This window comes from Manihot esculenta, chromosome 16, assembly GCF_001659605.2.
Source record: "Manihot esculenta cultivar AM560-2 chromosome 16, M.esculenta_v8, whole genome shotgun sequence".
In the NCBI taxonomy this organism is placed as follows: domain Eukaryota; kingdom Viridiplantae; phylum Streptophyta; class Magnoliopsida; order Malpighiales; family Euphorbiaceae; genus Manihot; species Manihot esculenta.
In genome coordinates this window covers 6,671,068-6,680,080 of record NC_035176.2, presented here as the reverse complement: position 1 = coordinate 6,680,080, position 9,013 = coordinate 6,671,068, and the positions used below count along the sequence as shown (strand labels likewise).

The window sequence follows — 9,013 nt, the reverse complement described above, 5'->3', positions numbered from 1 at the left end:
GCCTACCTATTGATGGAGATGCTGTTGTAAGTAATTCTATTATCAATTGGATGATGTACTGTCAAGATACTTTAGGACTCGTACCTCCCGCTAATATTATGCGGGGTAGCTCATTGCCATTAAGTTGATTAGTCGAAAATTTTAATGAGCTACCAGATGATGCTGATGAAGAAGTGGTCCAGAGATATGCCCGTGCTTACATTCTGCGGATCATTGGTGGTTCCTTATTTACTGATAGGAATCCTAGTAGGGTGAACCTAATGTTTCTGCCTCTAATTGCTAATTTACATAGAGCAAGCATGTATAGTTGGGGTTCAGCTTGTCTTACCTGGTTATATTTGTCGGGCCACTGATCCGAGCGTGTCTCAATTAGGTGGAGCTCTACACATCCTGCAGATATAGGCATGGGAACGATTTATTTCAATATCACCATCTATAAATATACGAGACCCACATAATGATGCTCCACTGGGAAGTCGGTTAGTATGTTATGCTTATTATGACATTATTATGATTTGCATGTTACGCATTTATATTAAATTCTTGTATTTTTTAATAATATTTTTGTAACGACCCGGAAACTGAACCGCTACCGGCGCTAGGATCTAGATCGACATAAAGTCGCCGGGACCCGTAGCAAGCCAACCATACATCCTGAATACCTGTCAAATCCCATACATGATCATACATATCCATAAACATGAGAACTTTTTCTTTTCTTTTACTAAGCTCAACCTGTGCATGCACATAAACATAAACATAAACCACACACTGGAGTCTCATCATATGCTCCAATGGGGTATTTCATCAAACATCACGCCTGATTGAACATAAACATCATAAAACATAGATCATGTATATACATGGGATTATCCAAACATATTATGGTCAAGCACAATTCTAATCCTCAATATCAATATTACATAACATGACTGTTCATATCCTTACATCATTTTACCAATCATTATGCCCACATCTAACTATTACAAATCACATGACTTTACTCTTCTGGATTCCTTGACCTAACCCGTACCTGCAAACCTGGGGGATATAGGGAAAGGGGTGAGCTACTAGAGCCCAGTGAGCAGAATACTAAAATATTTAAAACATATGCCATCATGTAATGCATCATATCACAGACAAATCACATCAAGGGTGAACCTGTCACCAAATAGTCCCAGGATCATATCCGTGCCAGGCCGTAGAATGGGGTCCTGGTCTTCCTGTCATATCATAACATTACTTACCGTTACCCCAGGGCCTCATCTGGGCATCTAGTCTTCGCGTTCCATACCGTGCCAGGCCGTAGAATGGGGTCCTGGTCTTTCATACCGTGCTAGGCCGTAGAATGGGGTCCTGGTCTTTCCTCAGGGACTAATTGGATCATACAGCATTCACCCACATTCACAACAAAGAATGCAATGCAACATATTCGTGGATTCTAATGCAACAACCTATTATATCACATGGCATTCGTGATGCATGATTCATGCTAAAACTTGCATTAATTTAAAACATAAGGTTTATTCTACTCACCTCAGGCTAACTCTGACAATGAACTGAAGCAGCTGACTCACTGCTGGGGTCCTCGGTTCCTTGGGTCCGAACCTACACAGGTGGACTCAAATAAGGGACCAAACATACTAGAACATGACTCTAAAAAATATCCCCCAAAAACCCCCAAAAATACCTCAAAACAATCAAAGAATTCATGCAAAGGAGGGCTGAACAGGGCACTTTCGGCGGCCGAAAGTCCCTCTAGAGCCGAAAGTCATGCACCCTCGGCGGCACTTTCGGCGGCCGAAGGTTCTCTCCAGAGGCGAAACTCATGCATGTTCGGCGGCACCTTCGGCGGCCGAAAGTCCCCTCCAGAGACGAAAGTCCACTTTCGGGGGCAGGCTTCGGCAGCCGAAAGCTTGCCTCCACAGGCAGGTTCGGAGGCCGAAAGTCCCTTCGGCTGCCGAACCTGAGTTTCTCCCAAAGTGGCAGAAACTCGGCTCCTATGCACATTTGCCTCCCAAAACCTTCAATCATGCATACAACTCAACCAAAACATGCATAAACACATACATAAGCTCCTAGGGGCTTCAAACTATCCTAAACCTCAACTACAACACATCAAAAGCAACTCAGCAACCTACATTTTCCATAAACACAACACAAAACCTAACAAAGCTCAACTAACCTAAGCATGCATTTCTACCCCATAAATCAACTTAAAGCTTGTTTAAAACATACAATGAGTTCAAGATCGGCTCTTACCTCTTGAAGATCGAGAGAGAGACGACCTAAACTTGGAAACCAAAGGAAAAGAGTTCCTGAGTCTTCCAAGCTTCAAAACTTGCTCTTTGCTCAAAAAATCTTCAAAACAAAGTAAAAACTCATGAAAATCATGAAAGATTTGAAGGAAATGACTCAAAATCGGCGAGGGACGGCGGAGAGCTCACCTTGGCCGAAAATGGGGAGAAAAGCTCGCCCATTCGGACAAGGGGATCCTTTTATAGGTGGCTGGCCAGGCCACTTTCGGGGGCCTAACGTGCCTCCGCATGCATGCCATGTTCGGCGGCTGAACATAAGGTTCGGCGGCCGAACCTGGACTTCCTTCACTTATGCCTTCGGGGGCCTAAAGCACTCCCGAAGTGCATGCATGTTCGGCGGTCGAACTTGAGGTTCGGCGGTCGAACTTGAGGTTCGGCGGCCGAATCTGAGTCTTCCTCTCAAGGCTATTTTCATTCAAACTTAATTTCTTTCTTGTTTAAACCCATGAAATACATTAAAACATTTATAAAACATGATTTTACCCTTCTAGAGGTTTCCGACATCCGAGATTCCACCGGACGGTAGGAATTCCGATACCAGAGTCTAGCCGGGTATTACATTTCAGGTGGAGTAATGCACGACGTATCACTCAAGTCGTAACACATGTCTTGATAGAAATACGCTATAAATTTGACAGAACGGGTGACCCAGAGGTATAATACGAATTATGGAATGTACTTCGATTACTATGATATTTCTAACAAATTTCTAATAAATATATATTTTTTTTTCATTTCAGATGGTATGGGAGCCATATTCCGATGAACTCTTTGCATCATTGCCATTATATTGCACGCAAGGACGTGACATTTGGAGAGCAGTGGTTCCCTTAATATGCTTCCACGTGGTAGAATGGCATCAACCTGATAGAGTGTTGCACCAATTCGGGATGCAACAACCAATACCACATTCACCACGCCAGCCTGCTGATCTTCATAACACATCTCTATTATCATCCGACAGTAATTGGATTACAATTCATGCACATTGGATTACCATTTAGGAAGATAGATGGCAAAGGTTGGTTGAAGCAGCACCATTATATGGGCCACTACATTATCATTCCGAGTACCTCGAATGGTATAGACGAGTTTCTCGTCGATTGATATCGCATCGTGGTGCAGCTATTGGCACTGTGGTAATATTTAATTATTCATTATATTTACATATGTTTATTTTTTTTAAACATATCAATGTTTAATTTTTATTTTGCCAACAGGAGGATAGTATCGAGAATATACATTTAATTAATCGACAGTTTCCTAATCCGGGCACAAATTTTATTGAAAGACAAACAACAGCAATGTTCTATGCCATGGAAGAAGAGAAACGAACAACAGAGATACCTCCACCACAGCCAGCACCTCGAGCGCAACCTATGCCAGATGACCCTGAAGAGCCTGTTGACCCGCCGAGGAGGCCTAGGCGTAGACGTAGCTCTCGCCAACAAGCTGATCCCGATGTACATACTACTGTCCCGGCAAATGTCATCATTCTGGCACCCGTTTCATTCTGGCACCCGTTTCATTCCACACTCATCGATCATTTGGTAAGATTGGACAGTCTTCAGCAGGACCTAGTGTTCCACAAGAAGGTGGATCACAATATACTACGTGGACACATGGTAGTTATATGCCACCACCTCATATAACCCCAACACAGTGGTCCTTCCAGCAGGTTAGTATTCAAGATAATCCATTTCAGATGCAGACCCCGATAGGTAGTACCTTTGATGCTTTTGCACGACATAGTAGCTCTATTAATGCATTTTCGGCTAGACATTCTGTGGATATTCCTTCATCTAGCCTAGGCACACAACCATTCTCTGGCAATTTTGTACAGTACACATCGGGCCAGCAGTACTCCACTTTTGTATCTGATGATATCTATTTACCATCGCATTATATTGCAACACGAAATCCGAGCTCGGTAGCTCCTGATCTTAATATTAATCCTGCTGCTATTGAAGGTGAGGGTACAAGTGGTGACCGTCGGCCATATAGAACTCGACGTCCACATGAACGAAGGGGACGTCCATGTGGCACGGGAGGACATTTGGGACATGATTAGCATTATTTTTTTTTTATCATTTGTAATTATATTGTTTTATTTTTATTACATTCTATAATTTTAATTATTTATATATATTTTTTTAATTTTTATGATTCTTAAATATTTTTTTATTTATTTATAAATATAATTCAATATTTATTTATAAATATAATTCTAATAAAAATAATAAATTCTATGAATAAATATAAAATATATGATATTATATTTAAATAAATATAATTATAATGTTATAAATATATAATTTTAATTATTAAAATATATTTTCATATGATCATTATTATATTAAATTTTAATTATATTAAATAATTAATAATAATATAATTTTTATAATTATTTATAAATTTTATATATAAATAAATAATTACAATTAATATAATATATTTAATATAAACTCTATTACCGCACTTAAAGTCCGGTAATATGTAAAATGAAGAATTGATATTACCGCATTTTAAAGTGCGGTAATACGTAAATTGAATTATTAATTTAATTATTAAAAATTATAGAAATTTTCAATTATTGCAAAATTTAACATTCTAACGCACTTTTGAAGTGCTGTAGATTTTTAATTATTAAAAAAAATATATTAAAAATTCTACCGCACTTCAAAAGTACGGTATAATTTTTTTTATTTAAAAAAAATTATAATTTTGGTTCAACAGCTCTCTACCGCATTTTATAAGTGCGGTAAAGCTTACCGCACTTATAAAATGAGGTAGAGGACCGATTCACCCTGATCCGGGAAATATTTTTTTGCGGACCAGGATTTAAGAAATATATTTTTTTTAACTTTATTTTGTAAAAAGCCCAAGTACTCGATTAGACAATAAATCTGAATGATGCGGCAGGAAGAGCCAGGATTAGCCGTATTCGATTCAAGTCGAAAAAATCGATCAAACTGAATTAATTTAAAGATTTAGTTCAGGTTTTTATATATTTGAATTCAATTTGATTTTTAATTTCAAAATTTTTTATTATTTCAATTCGATTCGATTTTAATAAAAAAAATTAAAAAACTGGACCGAACCAATAATAGTATATTATTTTTAATAATATAGAAATTAGATTATATTAAAATTAAAATATTTTAATTAAATTTTAAAATATTAAAAATAAAAGGTAAAAATTTATTAAAAATTTAAATCGAATTAAAGCCAATTTGATTTAATTTGATTTCAAACTAAAATCGATTCAATTTGATTTATATAAATACTAAAATTTTAATTAATTTAGTTCGATTTAATTTTAAATCAAATTAAACAAATAGACATCTCTAAGAAAAATGGCTAAAGATTTGCAGTCATATCTCCTACTGATAGTAATGCGTCCAGTATTTCGAGCTATTCAATCCAATATAATTTTATTACAAATTATTATATAATCGATTTTGAAATAAATTTAAATTTAAAAATTAATATTCATTTTAGTTTAAATTTTATATATCAGATATTTATTATTTAAAAATACATTTATATAAATAATTAATTTAATATAAAAAATATATTTTATAATAACATTTATAAATTTTTATATGTTTTCATTTGAAAAATATAATTTAGAATTTAAATATTTTTTAATAAAAATTATTAATTAAAAATATATTTTTATATAAATGATAAATTAAAAAAATATAAAATTAAATGGATTAAAGTAGTAATTATTGATTTGGGATGAGTTTGAATAGAATAGGATAAATTTGAATCAGATTTGGAAAGGTTACTGGTATTGATAATATTAAAAATATTAGTATTCAGTCTATATAATATGTATAAATTTATTAGTTCATCTCTTATTTTTAAAAGTTATAACAATTTAAAAAGTTTATTAGTTATTTTTTTTTGTTAATTTTAATTATTAAATATTATAAAAAATTTAAAATTCTTAATACATAATAATTAATTAATAAATTTTTTAAAAATTTAAAAAATTAATTAATAAATTTTTAAAAATTATAAAAATTAAATAGTGAAATACTTAAAATTAATAGAGAGATTAAAGAGAGTTGACAATAGTATTAGTTATATTCATGGTAACATTTATAGTCGTTGGGTACAGCGTTCAAAAAATAGAGTCGCTCATTTATTAGTTAGACAGTCTATTCATCATGATAAATTTAAGATTTGGATTGATATTCCTGATTGTGTCTTGGATTATTATTTGTTTCTTGATTAAAAAAAAAACAGTATTAGTTATATCAATATAAAGAGCATTACTAAATTCTTTATGCCAACTTTCTCTTTTTCTAATTTAATACAAATCATAAGTACAAAATTTATTCTGTTGGAAATTGTCAACAGAAATTTCACTGATAAGATCTGTTACAGCAGTATATATTCCTTTGGAAATTGTCATGTACTCATAAAAGAGCCCCACCAACTCTCCGAGCCCAAATAGAGGTTTGTGGGATCCACCACTAACTTTGGAGGTTTTTTATTGGACGAGTGGGTAAAGAAATATAATGGAGAAGCATTCATCTCTCCCAACGGTGGCTGTTAATTCGGAAGTGGGTAAGGAAATAAAATGGTTAAGAAGGTTATTTTGGGAATTAAAAATTATTCACTTTTTTTTACTGATATTTTTCTTCTTTAATTAATAAACTTTTTAATAAAAATGTTAAATCGTTATATTTTAAAATAATAAAGATATTTAATTGATTTTAAAAATTATAAAAATTAATTAGTTAATTTTTTTAAAATTTAAAAATTTTATAGTAAATTTTCTTAAAAATTATATTAAACTAATAATATTATTATTAATTAGAAATAATATTTTATTTTATTATTTATAAGAAGGTATTATAATCTTTATATTTTAAAATGTTAATTTTGTTACATTTTTTAAATTGTCATGATTTTTGTTTAACTTAATAATTTTTCATAAAATAATTAATTTAAAAATATATATGATTATAGATAAATTTATAAAATATATAATAAAAATATTATATATTTCAACTTTAAATTTTTTTAAGTATTATATATTATTTAATATTATTTTCAATTTTTGTAAAAATTATTTTTTAATATTAATATGATATTCACTTAAAATATGTCATGTTACCGTAAAACAAAATCAAGTAACAAGTTTCTGGTTAAATGACACTCAATCACGAAAGTCTCATTCGAAAGAAAGAAGATTTAGGTATTATAATGGTCGATATTCAGAACGACAAATGCACACCCTTTCATGAACTGGTCGAACCTTTTATGACATAAGTTACTGTTAGATGATAGAATACAATAGATTTTCATCATATATATAATCGTGTGATTTTTTATCTACTAACCAGTATCAGTCGAATTTTCAGGAAATTCAACAAATAACTCCATTTTTTTACAGTATAAAAGCAAAACATATATAGAGTTTAAGGTAGACATTCTTACACACTTATTCTGAACTCAAGCTACTTTCTTACACTCACTCTTTGTAATAAATTACTAACTTGAGCGTTGGAGTAGCTGTCCATAGGTGCCAACCACCTCACATTCTTTCTTTTGCAAATTGACCAATCATTTTTTAGCTCATTTTCGCTCACATCATTTGGTTCCATTACCGAGATAACCATTGAGTTTTTCTTGATTCATTTGGAATATATCCCGCCTAATTTTCTATTCATCTTCTCACTAAAAATACCTTTTTATTTTTCTTTACTCTTAAAATGGCTAAAAACTCACGAGCTATTGCTAAGTCTACTGCCAACAAGGGAGCCATCGTCTCCTCCAACCCTAGCAGTGGACAAAATACTCTTTCCATGGTCAATGAGGCAGATCTCAATAATCTGAAGAATGAGCAAATGATATTGTTGTCCCTTGAAGCAACCTAAGAGGGGGTGAATTGGGTTTATAAAAAATTTAAAGGCAAAAATACAAATTAGAGAGCGATAAGGAAGAGTATGATCAACACAAGGATTTATAGAGGTTTGTTAAAGCAGATAAACTGGAATGCCACCAAAATCCCCTCTATTAGGGTGCAGTTGGGTGACTGACAACTTGTGAAATCGGAGGACTTCAATAAGGAACTAGTCTATTGATAAGTGAAGACCTGCCTTTAGCTGTTTTTTGTATACCATTATAGTATCCTCAGCAGGGATCTGGTTATCCACGCGAACATTTGGGTATGGAGCACAATCCCAGAAAATCTCGAGAGAGATTTGATAATTATCATGCAAATGGTCGATGTCCCTCTCGATCAGTACGGATGATATGTCATTCACTAGGAGGATGTTGTTATGATGGACCGCCCTCAACGAAATGATGAGAGTTGGAGTATGAATGGGGCCACTAGAGGAAGAACTCGAGGTGGAGCTTCCACTAGAAGAATATGACGATGAATAAGAAGAAGTCTTATTCACCTTTGAAACAAGAATAGCGACAAGAAGTTACCTTCAGAGAATGAGGGAGTTAAGAATCGAGTGATTGAGTCTTTTATATACAAAAGAAAGTAATTGAGAGTAAAAGTAATAATCGCAGGAGATAGGGAGATTTTATACTATTTATTTCGATGACTGGTTTAAATGCGACTCGAGAAGCAAAGCAATTAGCATTCATGAATAAAACAGGCGAAGAGACATAAGTATGGAAAATCAATTCATGCATACCACGTGTCCAAAATCGTGAAGACA

The 9,013-nt window shown here is 33.2% G+C and overlaps 1 long non-coding RNA gene across 1 annotated transcript; it reads left to right on the top strand.

The window, feature by feature from the left end:
• Positions 1–342: 342 nt before the first annotated feature.
• Positions 343–3,085, top strand: LOC110603053. Its single transcript, XR_002486078.2, has 3 exons — positions 343–479; positions 2,885–2,972; positions 3,059–3,085. It is a non-coding gene; the product is annotated as an uncharacterized LOC110603053 (long non-coding RNA).
• Positions 3,086–9,013: the final 5,928 nt, after the last annotated feature.